The sequence below is a fragment of the Apium graveolens genome, chromosome 6 (genome assembly GCF_009905375.1).
Source record: "Apium graveolens cultivar Ventura chromosome 6, ASM990537v1, whole genome shotgun sequence".
NCBI classification, from domain to species: domain Eukaryota; kingdom Viridiplantae; phylum Streptophyta; class Magnoliopsida; order Apiales; family Apiaceae; genus Apium; species Apium graveolens.
Window position 1 is genome coordinate 2387606 of NC_133652.1, and position 15805 is coordinate 2403410.

Below are 15805 nucleotides of genomic sequence, written 5' to 3' on the forward strand. Positions count from 1 at the left end.
AATTTTTTCAAGAGGAATTTCAGAGGCCATGGGATAATCCATACATTCCGATCCATCTTTAGTTTTGAGCATACATACTTCTTTGAGACGGGGATGTATGCTTTGCCTCCTCAAAAGTTGGAAAGGTTTTTGCATCAAAATATTCATCTATAGCAGCTCTCAAATCACATGCATCATGATACTTTCCGATTACGAAATCTTTGCTTGCCAAAAAATTGCTTAGATCTCCCTTTTCTCTAAACACACCTCTTAAGGTGCCCTCCGTTATTTAACACCTCTTCTCGATGCACAATAACACTTTCATTATGTCCCCTGGACACCATAACACTTCTATTATGTCCACCATGCACCAATACCCTGCCATGCTCTCCTTCACCTACCGTAACATCTCCAATCTCCTCTTCGGCCCTTTAGATAGTTTCTCCTTCACCTACCAAAGTATCCCCTACAATACCCAAAACCTTATTAGTCATACACTTCTTTGTAATTATACCGGTTAAAGTCACATATCCTTAATGCAGTCATCAAAAGAGAATCTACAGTGTCCGAGAAACCTTTTAATCCAGAAAGTAAAGAAGTTAGGTAAATGTATATATACATATATATATATATATACATTTAAAATATATATAACCAAATAACACAAATAATGAACTATATAGTTTATTAAAAATGCTAGAGTATTAAAAATGTTAGAGATGCCAGCGTAATATTTTAAGTATTTTTCAAAAATCAATATTGAAGTAATATTTAATGAAAGGGATAAGTAGCTTTCACCCTAGTAAAGATTGTCTTATTTAATATTTTTATGACATAATTCTTATTTAATATTCATTGAGAATACATTTGTGTATTTGTTTTCCTATTTGGTTTATATAATTAATAGCATGCAAGGTTCCGGGGTGTAGTGGTTAGTCAAAACATAGAGACCAACATAATGGTAGAAGAGGACATGAGAGAATTGGTACTAATATATTTACATATCCTCCCAGTTTTCTGTTATACAATATTATGTTTTATCACTTGTAAGACATGGGAGATATACCCAGAATGACCTAAAACAATGTCTTGCAACTGTACTTGCATTCAACTATCATTTGATGACTCTTATTCGCGAACTCATATACTAGCTAGAAATTGTGATCTATATTGCAACTGACAGTCTACTACTATTTAGAAATTACGTACGAGAAATTTTTCAGAAGGAATTTCAGAGGCCATAGAATGATCAATAGAGTCCGAGCCATCTAGTTTTAAGTAGGTATACTTCTTTGAGATAGGGATGTATGCTTTACTCCTTAAAAGTTGGAAATGTTTCTGTTTCAAAATATTCATCTATGGTAGCTTTCAAATCACATGCATCATGTTACTTTCCGGTTACGATATCTCTGATTGCCAAAAAACTGCCTAGATCTCCCTTTCTCTGAACACACCTCTCAAGGTGCCCTCCCATATTTAAAACCTCTTCTCCAGGAACAATAACACTTTCATTATGTCCTCTAGGCACCATAATATTTCCATCATATCCTCCATGCATCAATACCCTCCCGTGCTCTCCTCCGCCTCCCATAACATCTCTAATCTCCTTTCCAGCCCTTAAGACATTATCTCTTTCACCTACCAAAGTATACCCACACTTCCCAAGACCTTATTAGTCAGATACTTATTTGAAATTAGGCCGGTTAAAGTCAAATAATCCTCGATGCGTTCATCAAAAGAGAATCTACGGTGTTCGAGGAACCTTTTAATGTAGAAAGTCAAGAAGCTAAGTAAAAGCATATATGTACATTTCAAATATACAAAACCAAATAACGCAAACAACGACCAATACATTTTATTAGAAATGTTAGAGTACTAAAAATGTTAAAGATAGCAAAATAGTAATTTAAGTATTTGTCAAAAATCAGTGTTGATTCGTTATAATAAAATTTAGTGAACGGGATAAGCAGCTTTCACCATATTAAAGATTGTCTTATTTAATATTTTTTCTGATAGAAGTATTATTTAATATTCATTCATAAAATATTGAATGCATTTGTTTTCCTATTTGGTTTATATAATCAATAACATGAAGATTCTGGAGTGGAGTGGTTAGTCAACATATAGAAGAATCACATTTATTGTGCAAAACGTGCCTTAACAAAACAAGACCAGGTCACTTCGACAATCCTAAGATTCAATTGAATTGTAATTTTATGTAATCTGTTATGGTATTTCTTGAGTCTGTAAAAATGTTTGAATAAACTAGACTAGAGTATTTTTGTAGTAAACAACCAACAAGTTAGGAATAAATCTTCGGAAGAAGATCAAGCCTGATTATGCCTCATAATGAAGATTAACTGTTTGGTGAAAAATAAAGTTGTAGATTGAAAAATATTTTAAGTCAAATGTCAAGAAGTCACAGATCAAGAAACGTGAAGAAATATATCGGGAAGTCAATTTGGATTGTAGAGAAGTCTCTTTACTTGTAGAGAAATCTATTTACTTGTAGAGAAGTCAATTTGACCTGTAGAGAAATGGAGATGTCGACAAGTCAATTTGGCATGTAGAGAAGTGGAGATATCGACAAGTCAAAACACATGTAGAGAAGTGGAGACATCGACAAGTCAAAACACATGTAGAGAATTGGAGATACCGACAAGTCCAAACACGTGTAGAGAAGTAGAGATGCCGACAAATCATCTACACATGTAGAGAAGTGGAGATATCGACAAGGAATTCTACATCTCGATACAAATATCTCTATACACTTTGAAGATCTCGATAACAACTTCAATTACAGAATGAATCTATCCTGAAGATTCAAGATTATCAGTCAACAAACATGGAAAGTCTACAAATGCAGCTTGAAGAGTGCAAGATCAAGGGTCAAGATGAACTGGACAAAGGAGGGTCACATGCCTTGAAATTTGTATGCAAATTTGCAACACTTAAAATAGAATTAGACAAAAATACTTTAGAAAATATGTTAGTCTTTTTAGTGCAATTTCTGTAAACTGTGCATGTTGATCTATAAAACATGTCATGGGTCCTTAGTACCAATGCAACAAAACAGTCTAGGATTTCTTGTATTCTCTCAAGAAGTAGACGAGTTTTAAAACATTCAAGAAATCGGATTTGTAACACAACATATTTGATTTTTAATATAAAGATCAAGTAAATTTTGATAACTATTTTCCGTGTCTTTTATAATTAATTGATAATTACTGCAAATTTCTATTTGGTCTGTTGAGTTCCATAGCCTAAACACAAATTTGATTTTCTTGAAAGTAATTTCTAAAATTTTAAAAAAATCAAGAAATACACATTCACCCCCCTATATGTGCATTTCATACCTAACACACAGATAGACCCATGTAATGGCGGGAGGGGACATGAGAGAATTGGTATTAATATATTTACATATCCTCTCAGTTTTCTGTTATACAATATTTTTTTCTAACTTATAAAAAATATTACATTGATTATTGAATAATAAATAATATAATTTTATGATATTATATTTGTGAATAATGAGAAAGCGAAATGTTTAACGAGAGAATAATTTTTTAAACTTTCTGACTTATTATATTTATTTATTATTCATAATTTCATAATGACAAAAATTAGATAAGAAATGCAAAAAAAAAAATTATGAAGCGCGGCTTAGTAAACTACTCCCTCCATCCCAATAGATTGTTAATATTTGAAATAGAGAGCCCGACATACATATTAATGCTCTTATCTAATATAATTCTATAACTTATTTTGATTTTTTTTAAAATAAAAATTAAACATTTAATATTTTTCCAGAAGAAAAAGTTTTTACAATAATTTATGTAATAATAGTAGATTAGAGCCTTAAAATTTGTGTCGAAGATCCTAATCTTTTTTCAAACAAAAAATAAATTAAAAGTGAGTTTTTGACGGAACTTGAATATAAATACCAAAAATGGAAAATCAAGGAAGTAGATCCATATTTGGGCAACATAATATATTTAACAAATCGAACAATACAAGTTCTACAAATATATAGGCTAGCCATCAAATAGAAGCTAATATTAGAATAAAATTATAAATCAATGATCACTTATTAATTGATATAGTTATAATTAGTGATTGTAAAATAGAGAGAATTGCAAAATGCACCCCTTAATTTTGACCAAAATTCAAAGTTGTATATCTGTTTTGAGCAATTGCAGATTGCATCCCATTTCTTTCAAACCCGTTACAAGTTGCACCCCTTTTGTAATTTTTCATCAAATATGATTGTTAACATTAAGTGTTTGAATGGTAAAGTTGGTATATTAGTATTTAAATGGTAATTGCAGCTTGCAACCCCTAACTTTCAGTTCGTATGCAAAATGCACCACTTTGTCAGTTACAACTAAAATAACGAGGGTAAAATATGAATTTTAATATAAATTTTAAATAAATTTTGTAGTCATAATTCGAAAAAGCTAAAAATATTTATAATAATGAATTCTTTTTTTTTTATCGTAGGTAACCCGCAGTCGCTACCCTTCGGGTGCGCACTGGGTAAACCCTACGGGCTCACGCAATAGCCTGCAAACCACGTGAACCAAGGTAAACCGCATTTAAGCGACAACTTAGGAGGCATAATCATAAATTCTCCTCCCGTGGGATTCGAACCTGTGACCAAGAGGATAGTTTTCCTCTCTTTAACCAGCTGAGCCAACCTTTGCGGGCATAATAATGAATTCTTCCCCTACACTAAAAAAAATAATAATGTCACATTATTTAAAAATAATCGATGCAATTGATTTAATATTAAAATTTAATATACATGTAATTTAAATTAATTTTAGTGTTTTATAAATTTTTGGAATTAACACCATGTAATAAAAACTAAATTTGAAACTATGACTCAAAAATTGAAAAATATAAAATATATGTAAAATTCATTTTTAACACAATTTAGAACATATAAATATTTGTAAATTAATTTTTCAAGCTGAAATTCATATTTTCCCCAGCCCAATAAAGGAAACTAGGCAAAAGAGGTGCTTTTTGTACCGAGTTTCAAAGAGAAGGATGCAAACTGCAATTTCTGAAAATAGGTGTATAATATTGATTTTGGACCAAAACTAAGGGATACAAAATGCAATTCTCTAAAAGATATAAGTATGTTTTAATTATGAAAGTACTAAATTACCCCATTGACTAACGTTAACGGTCATATTTGACGGAAAATTACAAAAGGGGTGCAACATGAAACGAGTTTTAAAGTAATGGGATGCAATTTGTAATTGTTCAAAATAGATATACAACTTTGAATTCTGGCCAAAGTTAAGGGGTGAATTCCGTAATTTTCTCTATAAAATAATACACTTATATATTTATGACGGTGTCACGACTCATTTACTTATCAGTATCATCTAATTTAGTGTTTCTAAGTAATTTCGTGATTAATTTTGTGTTTATTGCCACTAAATTGTTAATATATAATTTATTTTTATATTTAATAATTTTTAGTATGCAAATCAGTGATTTACAGAGGTTTATTATTTATATTTTAATTTAATTTGTATTGGAATAATACTCTAAAGATGACATATTTAGGGTGTGTTTGGTATTGTTGTTGCAGCAACAACAGTTTTTCGCTGAAAAGCAATTAAAATACTGTTTGGTAAAATTTAAAAACAGTTTTTCGGAAAAGTGTTTTTGGCTAAAAGCTGATGTTAGAGAAAGCAAGTGCCCCCATACTTTTTAAAAAAACTGTTTTTTAGCTGTTGCGGGAAGCAGATGCTGATTTTACCATCAAACCTTACCAAAAACATTATTATTTTTAATTTTTTGCATCAAAACATATATATTTATATAAAAATATTACCAAACAGTCATCTGATTTTTTCAGCAACACATTTTTTAGCAACACTTTTTCTAACAACATAACAATTTTTAACAATCCCAAATAGAGTCTTAATTTAATATCAAAATAAATTGAAGTGTCTTTAGCCATAAAAAATTGTATGAACATCTCAGATTATGGAGTCAAAATCAATATGTGAAACTGATATCCTCTAACATGTTCTTTATATGTTGTAGGTTAAGGCTGAGCATTTGGCAGCTAAGGTTATTGCTATTTATTTTACGCCCATTCTTCTTGATATACATACTTGGCGTTACTATATATGTACCCCTGCTGGAGAATCTGTACAATGATTTATATCCTCACAATGATTTTTTGACAAAAATGACTACCTTATAAATGAGTATACGTTCTAAGAAAGATATTAAACATTCAACGGAAGTTTCTGAACATGATAAAAAGAATTATAAGAGATTGAAATAACTATATGCCAAGTAACAACAGCCCTGCAACAGATTGACAAGTACATTGTATCTTTAAATCCCCTTGTCACCATACCAATACAAGGAATGGCTCCTCTAACAATAAAAGTTGACCAGATTTTTAACTCGGCCCCAACATGGTTCATGTATGAGAGTTCTAACATGACTTATCGTGTACATATTGGATAATTCAAGAACTGCTATTAATTAATGACCGTTTAACAAATGTATATTGCTCATTTATGAGTCATTCGAAGAATAATTGCTTCATTTTTTCACTACATCTAGCACTCATTAAAGGTTTCATCATCCCAAAACTAAATGAGGCATAATACAACTGTCAGAATTACCTCAGGACTGAGGCCACAGGTTCCCGTCTCTGCGATAAATGGATTTTTCTTTACTGAGATGGGCACATTACGTTTCTAAGCATATTCTACAGCATCTCCTCTGCCTCATATGTCCCATTCCTTCCAAGGAGCCACAACGCTAAGTCAGGATTTAGAGCAAAGAAAATGAGCTCAAACTGCACCTAAATACGACAAATATAGAATAGTTTATTGGAGAACCATAAATGGACTGCATTACAACATTTAAAATCACTAGAACATTTAACCAAGATGGTCAAAACAGCAAGCACAATTCGAAGCATGCCTGATCATTTCTCCATGTGCATTCAACCTCTCGGGGAGACATCAACCATAGCCTGTCGGCACAAAAATAAACAAGCTGAATACGTTACTAAACTACAGTGTAATGCATTTCATCTTTTTATAAAATAGAGGTTATAGGTTTCCTGGCCCCAATTTCTTTATAATAGCAGAGTAAATTAGCTATTGACTATTGTTGCGCGGTACTTGAGAAGTCGCCAACATCACATATCAAAGAGCTGACCGGATTCCTTCTAATTAAGCACATCCATGTGATGAGCACATAGAAAACTATTCTTTCGACTTTTACTAAACTATTTCTTTTTATATTTAAATAGCACCAAAAGACAATATACTGCGAAGTGCAAGTGTTCGTATGGTAACCCACGTCAAAAATATTTTGAAACATTGTCTAGCACACCTCTAAATAAAGCAAACTATTCTTTTGCCTTTTACTAAAGAATACCGTGCGCTCCTCACTTATAGTGGCATACGCCTATTTTTGGAGGGGCCTTTCTTTTCGTTGGCTCCCTACAATTTAAGATCAAAATTATAAAAATTGCATTAGATAATGAGTAGTTCATTATAAATTTGCCCCAGGCTTGTAGAAATTGTAAGAAAGAATTGAAGGTGTTTGTAGACAGTAAAATATCAAATGGGTCACCCTTGTTAATATTAATTATTTTTTTAAATATTTTACGAGTAACACACATTTTTTTAGAATTTTACCGAGTATTACTCATTTGTAAATACATTTTTTTGTGACATATTCATAACTAGAGGAGAAGCGGATCTCGCTAGGATTATTCTAAAGACCTTAATAGCTTTTGTTTTCTTAGTAGAGATCACAACATTCCCACATCGATAACATACTAAAGCAAACACTACCACCTGGATATAAGTATGGACATACTTCCAACCTTTTAACATACTTACCTGGATGGGGTCAATGGGCGATCAGGAAGGCTCATGGCCTAGATTAGTGACCTCCATTGCACTTAGGAGGGGTGCTCGTCTAAGATCTACCCAAGTGGTGGAGTCTACATCATAATTTGTGGTAGGGGTGGCTTGCGTTCGCGCAGCCCCCGCCAATATAGTTTTAAAGATTGTGTTGTGTCAAATGTTATCCTAATTTTGTCACTTACTCTCTTTAACTTGGTCTTCAAACTCTTTCCTTCTATTCATTTATCTATCATGCCCGACTGGAATGCATGAAATAACCGAATACAAAAAAGTGGACGAGGTCATTGGATGGATTATTGTTAGAATACAAGGTTTTGTCAAAAAAAAGTGGATAGGTCATTGGATGGATTATTGTTAATGTATTGTTCATAATCAGCCTGAAGGTTGTTAGCGATGTGGCAGAGGCGCTACTGCTATCACAGTTTGTCCCCATTGTCTCCCTCTAATCACATGTGAAGCCACACAACTCTTAACTTCAATATTTTTTTAGCCATCTTCCTCTAGGAGGGACGGATGAAACATGTTTTAAATCAGACCAAAGTAACGTCAATTATGGAGGTGAGCAAAACCAGGTCTGCACATTCAAGTGGTGACGAAAATTTCCAAGTAGTTCATGTAGAGATAGTAGAAAAGATTCTTTATCTAAACATCTCACCCTTTAAAGAGAAGAGTTCATGTGGTTAATTATTCTGCACTTTGCCGTCTTAACTTTTTACCGTTGAAAAAGAGATTAAAAAAACGTAATATGCAAACACCTCATAATTCATGCGGACAGACTTAAATATCCTATGCATTTGGAGCTCATCCATTAACATTGAATATGAACTAACTTCGCATCACATGTTTAGGATATCTTATCGTTTTGTGAAGATTGTGAAGATGAAGTGTACCTCAATTTCAATTCTATCGTTTTCCAAAATTATTGTATTAATAATTTACGATAACAGTGAACTACTTATTAATGAATGTATTCTAACTCAAGAAGACCCACATCGTTTCAAGAAAAGCATAAATGCTTCATTATATTAAAGGAGATTCGGCACCTACAACATCTGGGCCTTGTAGCGGGGGCCTGTAACTCATGTGAGAGATTTAAGATGGTTGACCATTGGCATGGTTCAGAAGGTCGGTCTTTGCTGAGTAATTCACAGGCATGCCCGAATGGAGTTGTACCATGGGTCTTGGGCGAAGGGCCAAATTGTGCCATCTGTTTTGGCGATCTCAAACTATTGACGGGAAATGAACCACACACTTCTATGTTGTGTGATCTCAGTTTCTCTGCTTAAGCTCACAGTTAATGTGGTCTAAAAAGGTTGGACCTGATGAGCCACTCAACCCAACAACCATCTTTTGTTATTTTTTTTAAACTACTCAACTTACTCAACTTAAGCTGACAGTTGATGTGGTATAAAAAGGTTGGAGCTTATGTTGGTTGTCTCTCATGAATGCGCCAGAAAGGGAATTATCCAGGCAGTTCAAAATTGTGCCATCTGTTTTTGGCGATCTCAAACTATTGACGGGAAATGAACCACACACTTCTATGTTGTGTGATCTCAGTTTCTCTGCTTAAGCTCACAGTTAATGTGGTCTAAAAAGGTTGGACCTGATGAGCCACTCAACCCAACAACCATCTTTTGTTATTTTTTTTAAAATGCTGGTGAGCATGTGTTGTCATTTTTTCAGCCTGATGTGCATCATCATTGTTATGTTTCTTTCCCTGCCTTTTCACTGGATTTAGCAACGTACTCAACTTAAGCTCACAGTTGATGTGGTCTAAAAAGGTTGGAGCTTATGTTGGTTGTCTCTCATGAATGAATCAGAAAGGGAATTAAACAGGCACTTCAAAATTGTGCCATCTGTTTTGGCGATCTCAAACTATTGACGGGAAATGAACCACACACTTCTATGTTGTGTGATCTCAGTTTCTCTGCTTAAGCTCACAGTTAATGTGGTCTAAAAAGGTTGGAGCTTATGTTGGTTGTCTCTCATGAATGCACCAGAAAGGGAATTAAACAGGCACTTCAAAATTGTGCCATCTGTTTTGGCGATCTCAAACAATTGACGGGAAATGAACCGCACACTTCTATGTTGTGTGATCTCAGTTTCTCTGCTTTAAATCCTGAACTCAGTGTTGTGCATACAAGGCAAGATGCCTAAGTTATTTATTAGCAATACATTAGTCCCTCCAAACTGATAATAATCTAAATTTCCTCCTCATAACCCCCGAAATATTAACTTCTCATCATATTCTACAAGTAAACTGGACATAAAAAAAATGTTTAAGATAAGGCTTCTAGCATGAATACAATATCTAAGAAACTAGCTAATTTTTAGTCTTCCCAATAAGGAAAACGAAAGAGCAAGAAACAAGAAATAGGCCACAAGAAATGAGAATCATAAAAAAGGTTGCATAATACCAACATTTATTTTTTATGGGATACCTGAGAATGTTTCAGCTTCAGCTTGCAGTGAATGTCCTAGCTTGCAGTGAATGTCCTGCAACATAAGTGCAGACTAACTTCAGGCAGTACGATAGAGCGACCATTTGATTCTAGAAATTGCACTTTTGTCCTTGGTTTACTACTGCTTTTCAACACTATAAAGGAAAAAAATGATGCCGTCACTTTTGATAATTTTATCGCTCCTGAATCAATTGCAGTAACCTAATAAATGCTCCTTTTACGTCAACCAGTCACTGATCTATATGAATGGTATGATGTCATGAATGAATTGTATTAAAAGACGAGCACAACAAAACGAAAAGTTTAAGCACAACATCAAACAAGAAAAAATTATAAGCAGGAAACGACTTAATGGAGGAGGTGATCTTTCCTGATGGAGATAAATAGTATCTTAAGAAGTGTCACTGTACACAACAAAACTTTTTCAATTTAGCTAACTTTGCGCCCTTACCAGATTCATGCCCGTTTATGTTTTTCACCGTAAATAGTGTTCTTTAAACTTTTGTACACGTAACAAATTGCTTCCTTGCTGCTGCATTGAATCAAATATACATTATTAATCATTTTTATTCAAATCAATTATGTAAAGCAGAGTTTTGCTTAACAGGTTATAGGCTGCAATATCAACAGGTACTTGCACAAGGAAAAAGTACGGGCAGATTAGAGGCACTTAAGGCTCTGTTAGGATCCTTTTCTACAGTGACAGTATACACATTAGGTTGAACTACAGCTTGTCACAAGCTAACAGATTACACAAAGAAAGCTAGCAGCGAATAATTCTCAAGCGTACAATCAGTACATCCTGCACATAATTTCACCTTGCTACAAAAAACTCTAGAATCACCAATCCACATATCACACGTCTATATTCATACTGCTGAACAAATTAACAAATATTCAGCCCACCTGGTTGAGAATTATATACAGAATTATACAAGCCCCTCTTAGAATTACCAAGTTTCATATGGTTATTTATTTTCTTGGGACTTCAAAGAAATTCCACATTGCACGAATAAGGTAAACATTATCAACATCACATATCAAAGAGCTGTCCGGATTTCTACTACTTGAATGCAACCACGTGACCTGTGATGAGCACAGAGCAAATTATTGTTTCACCTTTTACTAAAAAATAACGCTTGCTTGTCACTTACAGCGGAATATTAATATCCTATCTTCAAGGGGGTTTCTGTATGGATCTCCGAGCAATTCAAGCTACAACACTAATGCAATCCACCGACTAAAAGGGTTTACCAAACTCTGAAGTGTTTTAACAAACTCGTCCATCTGTGTCGTAATTATTTCAATATATTCACATAGTTGTTAAGTCTACAATTCAAGGTCTAAAATTTATGCAATACACCCACTTAAGGGATAACTAAATCCTAACTCACGTGTCTGAATATACTGGGTCAACAGTGAGAACATAACTATTAAGGCAAGGGACATGATTGCATAATAACATAGTATCATTACATACTTCATCATTATAACCTCTGATTTGAAGGGACGTACGAAACAACCCCGAATGTCTGAACCAGCCAAATGTTGATTCCCGTCTCAACTCCAAAAGTTAAATGGCTGATGGAGCATTTCCTTATGAGAAGTGATGCCTACATATTAAGAATAAAATTTGAGCAAGAGGTCAATTAATGTATAGAATCAGCTTTTAATTTTGTTCGAATAAAACATAAACAAAACATATAAAAGAAAATATAAAAAAATGGAACGGAATTACATCAAATGATTTCCACCTTGAATTTCGGACTAAAAAGGTCCACAAAAGAAAGTAGATTTGCAATTGAACCGAGTGCATTTATTTTCTTACACGGAAGTACACGACACGAAAAGTATACGAACGACACGAATTGCCAGCTCTACATACCAGCAAATAATGGGACCAAATTGTTGGAAGATGCAAATGTTCATAGTGATTAGCAGAACTCAGAATTAAGTTCACCAGTTCTTCTCCGGTTCTAATAATCAATAAATTTAAAAAAAAAACATGTATAAGACCATGTTCTTATGTACCAGAAAGCATATATCTTATAATCTAATCACCGTTTTGATAACATATATTGAGAGAGTTGTTTTTCAAGCAATTGAAAAGGAAGAAATCATGAAACGATTTCAGAGTAATTTAACATTGTTCTAATATATGGTTATTTTTTTCGCGACCCCCCTTGTGTTCATACCTAGATCCGCCACTGACCATGAGTATTTTTCTCGTTGACTTTACAAAAAAACCTTTATTTTAAGCCGTCACTCCATGGTCCTAGTCCTTCGACATTTATTGCTAAAGGTTCATATACTCCAAAACATTAAAATAATTAATAAATTTTAAAAAAAAACATATATAAGACCATGTTCTTATGTACCAGAAAGCAGATATCTTATAATCTAATCACCGTTTAGATAGTGAAACAACATATGAAACATAGAACTATGCACATACAGTATATTCCTACGGCCTACAGATATTTGCATTAAAAAGGAAACAAAATCTAAAAAACTTAAATGCTATGTTATTATTATGTACAAGAAAGACAGATTGGAGAAAAGAGTTACATACCGAAAAAAGACGCCGGGAATTGCATTGATCGACTAGACTCTTTTATCTTCTCCTTACGTTTTTTGTTTGAGTTTTGAGAATTCCCAAAAACCCTGGTCAATAGTAATATTTAGAAATAATAAACTCTTACAGAACAAACACTGCTTTATGTGTGAGAGTGGGAACTCTTTTAACAAACACTGTTGGAAGATACAAATTTTCATAGTGATTAGCAGAACTTGGAATTAAGTTCACGAGTTCTTCTCCTGTTTTGGTAAAAAGCATGTTAAGCTTTGCTAAAAACTTTCCTAGATCGAGTAGTAAACTAGCATTTTGCGATCAAAATTCACATTCCACGTTCCTTAAACAAAAGGGGGTAAGAGCAGTTGAAAATAGAAACAGGGTTTCAAATCTCGCCGAGATAAGTAACTGTCTAAGTTTTTCATTTAGGTAAACTATGAATTATAAGGATGAGATGAGGCGGCAATGTGGCTAAAACCTCAAACTAAACCATCGCTAGTTTCAAGCCTTCTTCCTCAGTTCTGTACTTACGTAAAAGACCAGAGAATCTTGTTCAAAAAGTACAAAATGCCAAAATTAGAAACAACAATAGAAGACAATAGCTAAAGGGGATCATAAGACATTAGATCAGAAAAAATATTAGCACAAAAAAGGAAACAAAATCTAAACAACTTAAAGACAACTTTGTTGATATGTAAAAGGAAAGCAGATCGGAGAAAAGAGTTACATACCGGAAAAAGACGCCACATCTCTTTCATTTTTGAGTTTTGAGAATCCCAAAAAACCCTCGTCTAGTATAATAAACTCTTACAAAACAAACACTGCCTTATGTGTGAGAAGAAGACTCTGAACTCTGAAGTAGGTGTACGTGTACTACACACACTCAAACATATAGCTGTTCGCGAACCGAGCTGTTCGCGAACAAGCTCGAACTCGGCTCGTTAAGGCTCGGCTCGGTTCGTTAAGGGCTCGAGCTCGAGCTCGAACACAAAAATGTATTCGTTAAGAAAACGAGCTCGAGCCGAGCTTTTGGCATGTTCGGCTCGAGCTCGGCTCGGCTCGATTCGGCTCGAGCTCGGCTCGGCTCGATTCGGCTCGAGCTCGGCTCGGTTCGGCTCGAAAAAAAATTAAAAAAAAATTTATTTTTTATATATTTAATTATTATGAATTTTATTCAGATTTTTTATAAATATTTTTAAATTATTGAACTATACGAATGTCAAAATATATATTTTAGTAATTTGAAAAAATTCAGATATTAAAAATTAATTTTTTAATTTGATATTTTAATAATTAACAAGTGATTTGACTATTACTTGTAACTAGTATTTATTTCCTGATCGGTGTTTCGATTTTTTGAAATTATTTATAAATGATTCAACCGTACGGATGTCAAGATCTATATATTTAAGTGATATAATAAAAAATTTAGAAAAAATAAATATATTTGGTTTGCTATTTTAACGGTAAACTAGTAGTTTGACTAGTACTTCTCCCATATTAATGTTTCGATTTTTTAAAAAATATTTATGAATGATCCAGCCGTACGGATGTTAATATCTATATTATTTAGTAATATGACAAAATTTTTAGAAAAAATAAATGTATTTGATTTGTTATTTTCATAGTCAACAGGTGTTTTGACATTTACTTGTAACTAGTGTTTAGTCTCATATTAATGTTTCAATTTTTAAAAAATATTTATGAATGATCCAACCGTACGGATGTTAATATCTATATATTTTAGTGACATGATAAAAAATTTAGAAAAAAATAAATTTATTTTGTTTATTATTTTGACAATCGACCAATTGTTTGAATAGTTGTTAGAACTAGTGTTTAGTCTCATATTAATGTTTCAATTTTTTTAAAAATATTTATGAATGATCCAACCGTACGGATGTTAAGATCTATATATTTTAGTGACATGACAAAAGTTTTAGAAAAAAATAAATGCATTTGGTTTGTTATTTTAACAGTCAACCGGTGTTTTGACCTTTACTTGTAACTAGTGTTTAGTCTCGTATTAATGTTTTGATTTTTTTAAAAATATTTATAGATGATCCAACCGTACAGATGTTAATATCTATATATTTTAGTGACATGATAAAAATTTTAGAAAAAAATAAATTTATTTTGTTTGTTATTTTGACAATCAACCACTTGTTTGAACAATACTTGTAACTAGTGTTTAGTCTCGTATTCATGTTTTGATTTTTTTAAAAATATTTATAGATGATCCAACCGTACGAATGTTAAGATCTATATATTTTAGTGACATGACAAAAGTTTTAGAAAAAAATAAATGTATTTGATTTGTTATTTTAACAGTCAACCGGTGTTTTGACTTGTACTTGTAATTAGTGTTTAGTATCGTATTAATGTTTCGATTTTTTAAAAAATATTTATGAATGATCCAACCGTACGGATGTTAAGATCAATATTTTTTAGTGACATGACAAAATTTTTAGGAAAAAATAAAAGTATTTGGTTTGTTATTTTAACAGTCAACCGGTGTTTTGACCAGAATTTTTTAATTAAGCTCGGCTCGGCTCGGCTCGGCTCGACTCAGCTCGTTTTGATGGAGAAAACTCGTGTTCGGCTCGTGTTCGGCTCGGTTCGACTCGACTCGATTTTGTTCGATAAAAACTCGTGTTCGGCTCGTTCGTTAACGAGCTCGAGCTCGAACACAGGTTTTTGTTCGTTAAGAAAGCTCGGCTCGGCTCGTCAGAAAAAAAAATTAAAGCTCGGCTCGGTTTGATCAAAACTCGACTCGGCTCGGTTCGTGAACAGCTCTACTCAAACATGCTTTGAGTGTCTTGGAAACCGTGATAGTTAGGCTCGACTCAACTCGACTCGTTTAA

The 15805-nt window shown here is 33.1% G+C and overlaps 1 protein-coding gene, 1 non-coding gene and 1 pseudogene across 17 annotated transcripts in view; 2 read left to right on the forward strand and 1 right to left on the reverse strand.

Annotated features, from left to right (window-relative positions):
- Positions 1 to 15805, reverse strand: part of LOC141663916 (uncharacterized) — a 75735-nt gene that overhangs the window by 54279 nt on the left and 5651 nt on the right. For 6 of the 16 annotated variants that reach the window (XR_012551732.1, XR_012551730.1, XR_012551728.1 and 3 more), the window contains 5 exons: positions 11864 to 11982; positions 10821 to 10901; positions 10349 to 10503; positions 6949 to 7000; positions 6307 to 6826 (listed from right to left, as the gene is read on the reverse strand). The gene's annotated coding sequence lies outside the window, so the exon portion shown is untranslated. Of the gene's footprint in view, positions 6827 to 6948; positions 7001 to 10348; positions 10504 to 10820; positions 10902 to 11849; positions 11983 to 12941; positions 13034 to 13672; positions 13827 to 15805 lie in introns of those variants that run through there. The other 10 variants (XR_012551742.1, XR_012551740.1, XR_012551724.1 and 7 more) reach the window with 10 other exon arrangements.
- On the forward strand, positions 7348 to 7473 carry LOC141669542 (U5 spliceosomal RNA; annotated as a pseudogene).
- LOC141670117 (U1 spliceosomal RNA) lies at positions 7873 to 8033 on the forward strand. Its single transcript, XR_012554363.1, has one exon. It is a non-coding gene; the product is annotated as a U1 spliceosomal RNA (small nuclear RNA).